This window comes from Marmota flaviventris, chromosome 2, assembly GCF_047511675.1.
Source record: "Marmota flaviventris isolate mMarFla1 chromosome 2, mMarFla1.hap1, whole genome shotgun sequence".
Lineage (NCBI taxonomy): Eukaryota > Metazoa > Chordata > Mammalia > Rodentia > Sciuridae > Marmota > Marmota flaviventris.
In genome coordinates this window covers 102,251,485-102,264,304 of record NC_092499.1, presented here as the reverse complement: position 1 = coordinate 102,264,304, position 12,820 = coordinate 102,251,485, and the positions used below count along the sequence as shown (strand labels likewise).

Below are 12,820 nucleotides of genomic sequence, written 5' to 3'. Positions count from 1 at the left end.
TTCTTCCAGTAGGCACAGGTCTCTCGTCTAATGCTTAGGTCCTTGATACACTTTGAGTTGATTTTTGTGCATGGTGAGAAATAGGGGTCTAATTTCATTTTTATTATATATGGATTTCCAGTTTTCCCAGCACCATTTATTAAAGAGGGTGTCTTTCCTCCAATGCACCTTTATCTAATATTATTGCACCTTTGTCTAATATAACTGTATTTATGTGGGTTTGTCTCTGTGTCTTCTATTTTGTACCATTGGTCTTCATGTCTGTTTGGTGTCAATACCATGCTATTTTTGTTACTATAGCTCTGTATTTTATTTATATATTTTTTTGGTGCTGGGGATTGAACCCAGGGCCTTGTGCATGTGAGGCAAACACTCTACCAACTGAGCTATATCCCCAGCCCTGTATTATAATCTCTGTATTATAATTTAAGGTCTGATATTGAAATGTCTCCTGCTTCACTTTTCTTTCTGAGGATTGCTTTGGCTATTCTGGCCCTCTTATTTTTCCAAATGAATTTCATGACTGATTTTTCTATTTCTATGAAGAATGTCATTGGAATTTTAATAAGAGTTGCATTAAATCTCTATAGTACTTTTGGTAGCATGACCATTTTGACAATATTTATTCTTCCTATCCAGGGACATGGAAGATCTTTCCATTGTCTAAGGTCTTCTTCAATTTCTTTCTTTAGTGTTCTGTAATTTTTAATGTGGTTATTTTCTAATATCCATTATTACTTTTGCATTAATTTTAAAATAAGAGTTGTTTCATTTTTCCTTCCTGTCCTGTTTATTTTTCTCTTTTGAATTTCATTGTGAGTTCATGGATGTTTGTTTGTTCAGTACATTGCAACAATGATATTCATTATTTTTGTCACTCACATTTGTTTCAAAGGCTAGTCAAAGCCCCTGCAATATCACTTCTGGGTTTTTTGGCTATGACCCTATTAGTTTTTGAGTGCTTTCTTGTTTTTGGCATGACAAAAATGTCCTTGGCTCATCTTGTACTTTTCCTAAAATCAACTATTTTTTTTTTAATGAAACTCAGTATATTACTGGAGAGTTAGAAACCAGGAGCTGGGGACTAGCTGTCCTTATTCTTGCTGGATTGTCATTGCTTTTTGACCCTATTCAGTGGACAGCAATAAGAATATATGTATTTTAGAATCACAAGTTCATGTTGATATTTGTAATTAAAATGCAACATTATAGCATTTTTATTTATTTTATCATGTTTTTTCTTACATTGAAAATCCTCCTTCCTAATAACATTAAAATTTCCTTATTTGTTTTGCCCAAAATATATGACAAAAATAGTTTCAAGATTGTAATTCAAATATATTTACTAGCAATGAATCTATTGAGTATATTTTCAAGATAATTGAAATAACTCTTTTCTCTGGGTGGAAATTTTATCAACTTGTAATAAAAGTTAGAAAATTTGTTTCCACTTGGGTTCTGTTTTAAGGAGTGCCTTCTCCTGTTTTTGTTTATTTTTTGAAATGCAAAACACTTATGTTTTTTCCCCTAGTTCTGGGGATTGAAACCAGGGCCTCATGCACACTATGCAAGTACTCTACCTCTGAACTACATCCCCAGACCAAACATTTATCTTGTAAAAGTAACAACTGTATAAGAATTATTACTCCCATTTCTCTTTTTTCTCCTCATTTTAATTTTATTTTTCTAAAAATAAAATTTATGGGTTGGGGTTGTGGCTCAGTGGTAGAGTGCTTGCCTAACATGTGTGAGACACTGGGTTCAATCCTCAGCTCCACATAAAAATTAATATAAATAAAATAAAAAAAGTTTGTGTCCATCCACAACTAAAATATTTTAAAAATTTGCATTATATATATATTATTGTATTATAAGATCTTAATATGTAATATGTTCATATGTATATATATGTGTATATATGTACACATATTTATAAAATTTCCCTTTTTTATATAAAACATGGTACAGAGTAAGGATAGAATTTTCTTCATTTCAGCTGAGAGCTCTGATACTTGGTTCTTTGAGGACTGAAAAGTTTGGACACACAATCACTGAACTTGGGTGGACTCTGTTGTTCTCCTGGATCACCTCACAGAAGCTAATGTAGCTCAAAGTTGGACCCAAATGGTTCAGGAGCTGGAGTCTCTAACTTGTCTGTGCTACCTTGAAGGGGAATACTATCTGGTCCTCAGGCCAGTGGTTAAACTCTACAAAGACAGAAACTCTGTTTTGTTTGCTTCTATATCCCAGTTCTCAGTATGGAATATCTGTCAAATGAATAAAAGAATAAAAACAGGCACATGGTATAATTTTTGTGATATAAAAAGAGAGTATAATTTTATTTTGTGATCTATAAGCTACTGAGACCTGGGACATTCAGGGTACAACTATATTAGGTCAGGTTCCCTAGAAGCTGATTCAGGAACAGGATTTGCTTGCAAAGGAAGACTGACAAAAGAGTGGGGAAGGGCAGGGAAAGGGGGAGCCAAATAAGGGCATGATTTTTGCAAAGCCCACAGAGGGAAGCATCTGTTGATCCTGCAGAGGTCTCAGGAGGTGGGGATGTCACCAGCACCTGCCCAGATGGCCAGGCAAGGGAGCTAGACTCTTATATACTATACTTGCCAGGTCAAGGGCTGATCCGGGGAAAAGTAAATTTTTAGGCGCACCTGACTTTTCCTGAGTGAAAGTTAAGTGATATTGTCTGCTACAAATCACAATCTGGTTTAAATAGGAGTTATTTTATTACAAACATTTTATAAAAATGACCATAAACATTGCCTATAATCAACTACCATGGTATATCTATATTAAATAAAACTTTCTGAAGTGTGTTTAAGCCAAATTGCCAAGTAATCACATAACTGTGTATGTGATTTCAGGTGCTACCCATCATTGTGTGCAATACACAGTGCTCTTTTCTAATTCCTGCTTTATTTTTACCATAACAAATCAAAATTCAACTTTGTTGAGATCATGATATCAATAAGAGATTCTCTCTAAGGAGAATTTTGTTTTGTGGCAGGAGCGGGGCTGATTTAGGACAATTTGGTGTGTTTCGAAAAACAGATTTAGAAATTTTTTTATCGTGTTCTCATCTGATTTCCCTATAGAAGAGATGCAGCTAATGTAACTCACTGGCTCTTCCACGTGGCCCTGGAAATAGTACCTGCATTTCCTTGAAGTGCCTCATCAGTGATGGCAGCTTCACCTCTTGCCTTGACATGGTATAGGTGATCCATCCTCAATTTATATGAGTCAAATGATTTGCATTGATTTTTCTCATTCTTTGCTCCTACCATATACTTAGGGCAAATTTAGCTCTTAAGTCTCTGAATCAAAACCTTCCTTTTTAGCTTCAAATTTCTGTCTGTTTTCCAAACAGAAAATTGGCATTGATTCTTTAAAAGACTAAAATGCATAACATATTGAAGTTGACTTTTTTTCCTCTCTCAAATGACATAAATGACTTCCTTATCCTAGTAAGCCATTTTCTTCAAAGTAGTCCTCTTGCAAGTACATTTATTCAGAATGATTTAGGAATGGACTTTCCTAAGAATAAATATAAATAAAATATAAAATATCTTAGTTTTGGATGTCTGTAAGCAGATGCTTCTGGTACAGTTTGGGCAACAGATGTTCATTAGGGCTCACCCGGGAAGCAGGGATGCAGGATTGGGCAAAGGGAGAAGCTGAACAGAGATGCAGTCCTGACAAAGCCTCCACCAACCTGGGGTGGGCAGCTGTGGGGAAATATTGTCTTTTGGAGCTCTGCTTCAGACCACAGTGGCTGTGCCTGTATAGCCCTCTTTGCTCCTTCATGAGAAGTTGGCTGTCCCTGGAAGGACATGACCTTGGGTGAAGCAGTTCTCTGGAACCGGACCTGGAGCAGCTGACAGCTAGAAGCTGTCCTGCTGGTCACGGTTCCCAGGCTGGGCAGCAAGTCCTTTGATGAAAGGGAGTGTGGGTGGGGGATGTGTCTTCATGCGTAGCACAGAGAAAACCATCATTGCTATGTGGCGTGATCAGCTTTCCAGAGTGTTAGGATTGGGAAGTTTATAGAGATTTTATTCAACTTCCACTGCCTGGAAACATCTTTTACCGATGTCTGATCATTCCCACCTGAACCACTGCAGGGAAAGATAGAAGGTGGCTTGATGCTTTCCCCGTCTCCCTCTCCCACCAACCACTGCACCTCCTACTCACCTCCAAAGAACAGAAATGGCTTCACTGTCTCACAGGTGTCTCTCATTTAGTCTGGAGTTAGAAAAGACAGTAATTTGAAGGAAAGAAAGGAAGAGGAAGGTGAAAAATCTGGAAGAAAATCCTTCCTGAGAGTGATAACTATTGTGCAAGAACAACCCAGAAAAGCCTGATCAGCCCTGGAAAGCTGATGAGTAGAGGGAGCCCTCACTGAAAGCTCCTCTGTAATCTTCCCCTGGAGAAACTCTTGCAAGACTTAGGTAGAGACTTGATTGGGAGCCTAAGAAAAGAATGTCTTCAAGGGCCTCCTTAACTGGTCTTGATGGCCACATGTGTGTGAGTAGACCATCTCCGGCACCATTCCCTCAAGAGTGTCTGTGCAATGACTCAGTCAATCATTCATTCATCATTTATTATCAATATTAAATATTTTGGGTATGTGCAACCCCAGGACTGCCAAGGCCTGAGTGGACTGTTCCCAAAGGAAGAATCCCAAAGGAAGAACTTGGAGGACTCAATGAGAGGATTTGAACAATTTATTTCTCATGTGTCCCTTGGTGGTGGGCCAAGACAGAATGGAAGGTTGATCAGCTCCTATAAGCAAGGGAAATACACAGGATGGGTTGGATGCCTGCTGTACATCTGGGTTGCCTCAGATGTTTTATAAGTATATATATATATATATTTTATAAGTATATTCTTTTACTTTACAAGCAAATTCACACTGCTTTGGTCCCTACCTAAAAACTGAAGACAAGGGAAGTGGCTAGTTTCCTTCTTCCTTCCCTACGTTATCAGTTTTTCTTATCTCATTGCCAGGAACAAGGCTTCCTAGGCACTGACTGGTGTTTTCCCCAGCTGGGTGCCTACTATGTGCCAGCACAGGGTGGGCAATAAAGAACTGTAACATGGCATGAAGTGCCTTACAGCAAAAGTTGGCTAAAGACTTCAGCCACTGCTCCTTGCTATTTCCCTTTGATTTTGACATTTCTTTCTAGGTCGTGATGAAGTTATTAATTCACATGAAGGTGTTCTAAAGCCTAACATGGCAGTTGTATTTTTTTTTAAAACATTTTGCTTTTCCTACTCAATGTCTCTCCTTCCTGGGTCTAAGGGAAGCTGAGGACCGGCTTTCACTGTTGATTTTCTTCCCTGTCTCATTCTCTCTCCTTCCTTTGCTGTTTGGGCTCTTGAGCAAGGATCCTTAGGAGGGACTGCAGGATGTGTGCTCTGGAGACAGTGAGGAGTGGGAGAAGGAAGGGAGCCTTCCATTAGAAAGCCAGTGGACTGATGAAGCCCATCAGGTCCATTCATGATAATTGCTAATGCTTGTCTAGCACCAACCACATGCCCAGCACTTACATCAACGCTCAGGCAAGCTTGCTGTCAGGAGAGGCAGTTAGGATGGGTTTGTGTTGACACAGGCTGAGGGTTAACCATTTTGTTAATCATTTTGTTCTGATTGCTGAGTGGGATGAACAGTTCAGCTAATCGTTCTTTTTGAGGCAAAGCATGGAAATTTTGAATGTCTTTGTCTGGCCTTGTCATGGCTGGATTAGGGAGCACTCTTGAGTCTTATCTCAAGCATTTGGGGAAGGCTGTTTCTTTTCTTTTTTTTAATCAAATTAAAGCAAGCTTATTATTTCGACCGGCTGGGCTGCCTCTCCCTCCCCAAACCGCGGGAAACAAGACAGCAGCAGCTTTCCTGCAGCTCAGCTTTATAGCCCAGAAAGTTACACAAAGGGGGGGTTACAGATAACAGAACTCTGATAAGCATCACACTGATGGTAGTTTACATTTTTTGCTGGCCCCAACATCAGAATTTATGAGGACCATTAGAGCCTCAGAGAGGGTCGTTATCTGGCCAGGGAAGGCCAATATTTATGAGGCGTCACTACAGTTTCAGAGAGGGCTGCTATCTGGTCAGAGAGCCAGGCATGGGTGAGTTCAAGGCACGGCCAGGCATTCCAAGCAGGTTCAGAATTTGCAGTAATTTATAGTAAAGCCAAAATTATCTTTTCATGGCTTTGTGGCGAGATGGCTCCCAATTTTAAGAAAAGATCAGGTTGGGTCTATCATTCCCCCCTTTTCTTATGTGTCCCTTTCAAATATTTGATAGGGTAGGGGAAGAGCACTGAGGGAATTTTAATCCCTCAGGTAACAGTCTCCAAGTTTTTAGAGCTCACCCAAAACCGGTCCCTCTGATTTGATCTGACTTAATTAATTACTTATATTGACAATCTATTTTTGGCTACATTGTTGTAAGAAGAGGGGCGTCGCTTGTTTTTGGCTTCTTCTGAGCTGAGAGGGGGTGACGTGAGGGGGCAAGGCGTGAGGGACGTGAGCTCCCTTTTATTTTATTTTATTTTTAGTATTTTTATTTATTTTTCATTTTTTTATAATTTTTATTGTTGGTTGTTCAAAACATTACATAGTTCTTGATATGTTTTTGTATCCGATTCGCCAGAATTTTATTGAGGATTTTTGCATCTAGGTTCATTAGAGATATTGGTCTGTAGTTTTCTTTCTTTGAAGTGTCTTTGTCTGGTTTAGGAATCAGGGTGATGTTGGCCTCGTAGAATGAATTTGGAAGTTCTCCCTCTTTTTCTATTTCCTGAAGTAGCTTGAAAAGTATTGGTATTAGTTCCTCTTTAAAGGTTTTGTAAAACTCTGCTGTATACCCATCCGGTCCTGGGCTTTTCTTAGTTGGTAGTCTTTTGATGGTTTCTTCTATTTCCTCAATTGATATTGGTCTGTTTAGGTTGTCTATATCTTCCTGACTCAATCTGGGCAGATCATATGACTTAAGAAATTTATCGATGCCTTCACTATCTTCTAATTTATTGGAGTATAAGGATTCAAAATAATTTCTGATTATCTTCTGTATTTCTGAAGTGTCTGTTGTGATATTGCCTTTTTCATCCCGTATGCTAGTAATTTGAGTTCTCTCTCTTCTTCTCTTCGTTAGCATGGCTAAGGGTCTGTCGATTGTATTTAATTTTTCAAAGAACCAACTTTTAGTTTTGTCAATTTTTTCAATTGTTTCTTTTGTTTTGATTTCATTAATTTCAGCTCTGATTTTAATTATTTCTTGCCTTCTACTTCTTTTGCTGTTGTTTTGCTCTTCTTTTTCTAGGATTTTGAGATGAAGTATGAGATCATTTATTTGTTGGTTTTTCCTTTTTTTAAGGAATGAGCTCCAAGCAATGAATTTTCCTCTTAGAACTGCTTTCAATGTGTCCCATAGATTCCGATATGTTGTGTCTGTGTTTTCATTTATCTCTAAGAATTTTTTAATTTCCTCCTTGATGTCTTCTATAACCCATTGATCATTCAGTAACCAATTGTTCATTCTCCAAGTGATGCATGATTTTTCCTTCCTTCTTTTATCATTGATTTTCAGTTTCATTCCATTATGATCAGATAAGATGCATGGTATTATCTCTACTCCTTTATATTGTCTAAGAGTTGCCCTGTGACATAATATATGATCTATTTTTGAGAAGGATCCATGTGCTGCTGAGAAAAAAGTGTAACTGCTTGATGTTGGGTGGTATATTCTATATATGTCAATTAAGTCTAGGTTATTAATTGTGTTATTGAGTTCTATAGTTTCCTTATTCAACTTTTGTTTGGAAGATCTGTCCAGTGGTGAGAGAGGTGTGTTGAAGTCTCCCATGATTATTGTATGGTGGTCTATTAGACTCTTGAACTTGAGAAGAGTTTGTTTGATGAATATAGCTGCACCATTGTTTGGGGCACATATATTTATGATTGTTATGTCTTGTTGGTGTATGGTTCCCTTGAGCAGTATGTAGTGTCCCTCTTTATCCCTTTTGATTAACTTTGGCTTGAAATCTATTTTATTTGATATGAGTATGGACACTCCTGCTTGTTTCCGAAGTCCATATGAGTGATATGATTTTTCCCAACCTTTCACCTTCAGCCTATGTATGTCTTTTCCTATCAAATGCGTCTCCTGTAGGCAGCATATTGTTGGGTCTTGTTTTGTGATCCATTCTACTAGCCTGTGTCTCTTAATTGGTGAGTTTAAGCCATTAACATTTAGGGTTATTATTGAGATATGGGTTGTTCTTCCAGCCATATTTGTTTATTTATGTTACTAAACATGGTTTGTTTTCCTCTTTGATTATTTTCGCCCCCTTTACTGTCCTACCTCCCACTGTTGGTTTTCATTGTTATTTTCCATTTCCTCTTCCTGTAATGTTTTGCCGAGGATGTTTTGAAGAGATGGTTTTCTAGCTGCAAATTCTTTTAACTTTTGTTTATCGTGGAAGGTTTTAATTTCATCTTCCATCCTGAAGCTTAATTTCGCTGGATACACAATTCTTGGTTGGAACCCATTTTCTTTCAGTGTTTGAAATATGTTATTCCAGGATCTTCTAGCTTTCAGAGTCTGTGTTGAAAGATCAGCTGTTATCCTGATTGGCTTACCCCTAAATGTAATCTGCTTCCTTTCTCTTGTAGCTTTTAAAATTCTCTCCTTATTCTGTATGTTGGGCATCTTCATTATAATGTGTCTAGGTGTGGAACTCTTATGATTTTGCACATTTGGCGTCCTGTAGGCTTCTAGGATTTGGGATTCTGTCTCATTCTTCAAGTCTGGGAAGTTTTCTCGTATTATTTCATTGAATAGACTGATCATTCCTTTGGTTTGGAGCTCTGTACCTTCCTGTATCCCAATGACTCTTAAGTTTGGTCTCTTTATGTTATCCCATATTTCTTGGATGTTCTGCTCATGGTTTCTTAACAGTCTTGCTGAGCTGTCTATGTTCTTTTCCAGTTGAAATACTTTGTCTTCATTGTCTGATGTTCTATCTTCTAAGTGTTCTACTCTGCTGGTCATATTCTCAATTGAGTTTTTAAGTTGGTTTATTGCTTCCTGCATTTCTAGGATTTCTGTTTGTTTTTTATAACCTCTATCTCCCTGTATAGTTGATCTTTTGCTTCCTGGATTTGTTTATGTAATTCATTGTTGAAGTGATCTTTCATTGTCTGATTTTGCTGTCTATTGTCTTCCTTGAGACTCGAGATCATCTGAAGCATGTATATCCTGAATTCTTTATCTGACATTCCATCTGCTGCAGCTATTACCTCTTCTAACGTTGAGTTGACCTGCATTGCTTGTGGTCCTTTCTTTCCGTGTCTTTTTATATTGCTTGCGTTTCTTTCTTCTTGGTGAAACTGTTTTGTTTTTTAAAACTTTTTCCCCCTATATATTTATATTGCTCTTGTATAGTTGAAAAGTCTCCCTTGCAGGGTTGGGCGGCGGTCTGCCTACCTTGCAGGCGCGGGCGGCAGCTCTGCTCTGCCCCTCCTCCAATTGGTGTGAAGTGTCTACCACGCCCGCGGACCCCTGGGCCTGTTCTGCCAGTCGGTCGCAGGTCTGCCTACCTTGCAGGTGCGGGCGGCGGCTCTGCTCTGCCCCTATTCTAATTGGGGTGACGTGACTACCACGCCGTCGGGCCGCTGGGCCTGTCCCGGGCGTGGGTGAAAGCTCTGCTCTGCCCCTACTCCAATTGGGGTGATGTGTGTACCATGCTGGCAGGCCACCGGGCCTGATCCGCCGGTCGGTTGCAGGTCTGCCTACCTTGCAGGCGCGGGCGGCGGCTCTGCTCTGCCCCTCCTCCAATTGGTGTGACTTGTCTACCACACCTGCGGACCGCTGGGCCTGTTCTGGGCACGGGCGAAGGCTCTGCTCTGCTCCTACTCCAATTGGGGTGACATGCCTACCACCCCGGCCGGCCGCTGGGCCTGTTCCCCCGGTCGGTTGCAGATCTGCCTACCTTTCGGGCACGGGTGGCGGCTCTGCTCTGCCCCTACTCCAATTGGGGTGTCGTGACTTCCACGCCGGCAGGTCGCTGGGCCTGTTCCGGGCACGGGCGACGGCTCTGCTCTGCCCCTACTCCAATTGGGGTGACGTGTGTTCCATGCCGGCAGACCGCTGGGCCTGATACGCCGGTCTGTTGCAGGTCTGCCTACCTTGCAGGCGTGGGCTTCGGCTCTGCCCTGCCCCTCCTACCACGCCCGCGGATCCCTGGGCCTGTTCTGCCGGTCGGTCGCAGGTCTGCCTACCTTGCGGGCGCGGGTAGCGGCTCTGCTCTGCCCCTACTCCAATTGGGGTTACGTGTCTACCACACCAGCGGGCCGCTGGGCCTGATCTGGGCGCGGGTGAAGGCTCTGCTCTACCCCTACTCCAGTTGGGGTGACGTGTGTACCACACTGGCAGGCCGCTGGGCCTGATCCGCAGGTCTGTTGCAGGCCTCCCTACCTTGCAGGCGTGGGCAGCGGCTGTGCCCTGCCCCTCCTACCACGCCCGCGGACCACTGGTCCTGTTCTGCCGGTCGGTCGCAGGTCTCCCTACCTTGCGGGCGCGGGTGGCGGCTTTGCTCTGCCCCTACTCCAATTGGGGTCACGCCGGCGGGCCGCTGGGCCTGTTCCAGGCGTGGGCAGCGGCTCTGCTCTGCCTCTCTGGCTTGATGATAAAGTGAGAGAGACTCGGGTGTTTGTGACTCACTTTCTTTACCAGGAGACCAACTGTTTCTGTTGCCGCTGGTATCGATGAAGTTCTCTCCTCCGCCGCTTTCTGATGACATCAGATCTCTGCCATGTTGGTATCCCATGCTAATGGCAGCATTTCGTTCCCTTTGTCAGGTGACCAAAGCAACGGGTGAGTCCTGACCGGCCCTCACAAGCCCCGTCTCAGTCCTGTTGCCACTGCCTATGAAGGCTCGGTTGGTATTTACCTCCACAGTATTCAGCAGGACCCGGACCGAGAAGCAGTTTCCGCGGATTCTTTAGCCCTGGGCCAGAGCAGTTCCGGGAGCCGGAATTCAGCCGCTCTGTGCTCGGTGTATGTTCTGATAGGAGCAGGTTCCAAGAAGCAGTTTCCGCGGGTTAATTAGCACTGAGCCTGAGTAAGTTGTCTGCGAGCCGCAGGCGAATGGCAGCCTGAAATTACCTGTTCTATGGCTGAATGAGCTGCGATCAGTCTAAAACAGGGATGGTGACGTCAGCTCTCCAAGATGGTGGCCGCTGGCTTCCTCTGTGGTCTGACCGGTGTGGAGAACCGAATTGGACCTCTTCCTTCCCCCGTCTCAAACCCAGAATTCAGCACTTAGTATGGTGATTGCACAGCTGGCAGAAGCCTGCGGAAACTGCAGTGCTGTATCTTTGCGTTGCTATCTCCTCGTTTCCAAGCGCGCGCCACAGACTCTAGCCGCGGGGCGATTTGCTGAATAAGCAGTGTGACCCTCTGTGCGGACAAATCTCTCGCGTTTGAGCACCCCCTAGCTGATCCTCGTGCGATGGAAATCCTTCCTCTAGGTTTTGGAGCACCCCAATTTTGCTGGAAATTCCTAACAAGATAGCTTTTAGCCTTTCTAACTCGTCATTCTCCCACACAGTGACACGGTACACGGGGGTAATGCACTCCCTTCGCCGCCATCTTCCTGTTTCTGTCAGTAAACAGCATTTAAATGAACAAAATAAGTACTCCAATTTCATTCTTTGGCATTAAATAGAAGCATCCTGACCACACAGCCTAAAATAGCTCTTACCACATTACCTTGTTTTGTTTTCATTATAGTACTTATCACTACCTGATATTTAAAGGTACATTTGATAATCCTCTCTCTCCCCCAGTGGAGTGTAAGATACCTGTGCAAATGGCCACAGATTCCATCCATTCTTATGGTGTTTTGTGTTTAGGATAATGCCTTGCATCTAATGGAGGTCAATAAAAGTTTTGTGCCTCTGTGTGAATCTTCATAGTTTGATGCTTATGCTATTTGATATTTACCTTCCTTCTTTGCTAAACTCCTACCCCTTTGTATTACAAATTCTCTGGTTTCCTACCCAGAATTTCAAGGTACTTTGCCCACATTTGAACAATGGGCAATGACCACATTGTATTGAAATTGCTAGCTGACACATCTGTCCCTTAGATATGAACATCTCAAGGGTGGAGATCTCTGATCAATCATTGTATCTCCAGTTCTTTGTGCCTACTACACAAATGAAAATACTGAAGAAATATTCCATATTTACTGGTAAAATTCTAAGAAACAGTGACCCTGAAGAATCTCCATACTTCAAACAGTTCAAAAGACAATATTTATTGCCTGTTAATTTGTTATTCAGCATTAAATCAAGGAACAAGAGTCATTCTTTAAGGCTACAGAGATAGTGAAGATGCAGATATGATCACTGACAAACCAGAGAGAAAGAAAAGCTTTCAGAGAACCAAGGAAGTAGGATTAAGGGGGAGTTTTTATTTATTAAACCGAAAAGAGGGAGTTCTAGTTTGTAACTGGAATCTAAGAAGAACATAAACTCTAGTTGTTAAGTGGAAAACTTTTGAATAGGCCACAACAAATTCCAGTAATGAAAATCCATTGTCAGTTCCTTGGCCATAACAACATGAAAACCCAGGTGAACTCAGCTCTCCTGCTGCAATGTGAGACGACCATCAGGATGAAACTCAAGAAGAATTTATAATGCTTTGGTCAAAAAACCCTATTCATAGAGATGGAAGGTGTTTTTAGTTTAGTTTTTAGTCTGATCTTATCTCTAAAAGCTTAGCTGGGGAGTTCAA

General features: G+C 41.7%; 1 non-coding gene across 1 annotated transcript; it reads right to left on the bottom strand.

The window, feature by feature from the left end:
* Positions 1–323: 323 nt before the first annotated feature.
* Trnav-cac (transfer RNA valine (anticodon CAC)) lies at positions 324–391 on the bottom strand. Its single transcript has one exon. It is a non-coding gene; the product is annotated as a tRNA-Val (tRNA).
* Between the last annotated feature and the right edge of the window lie 12,429 nt (positions 392–12,820).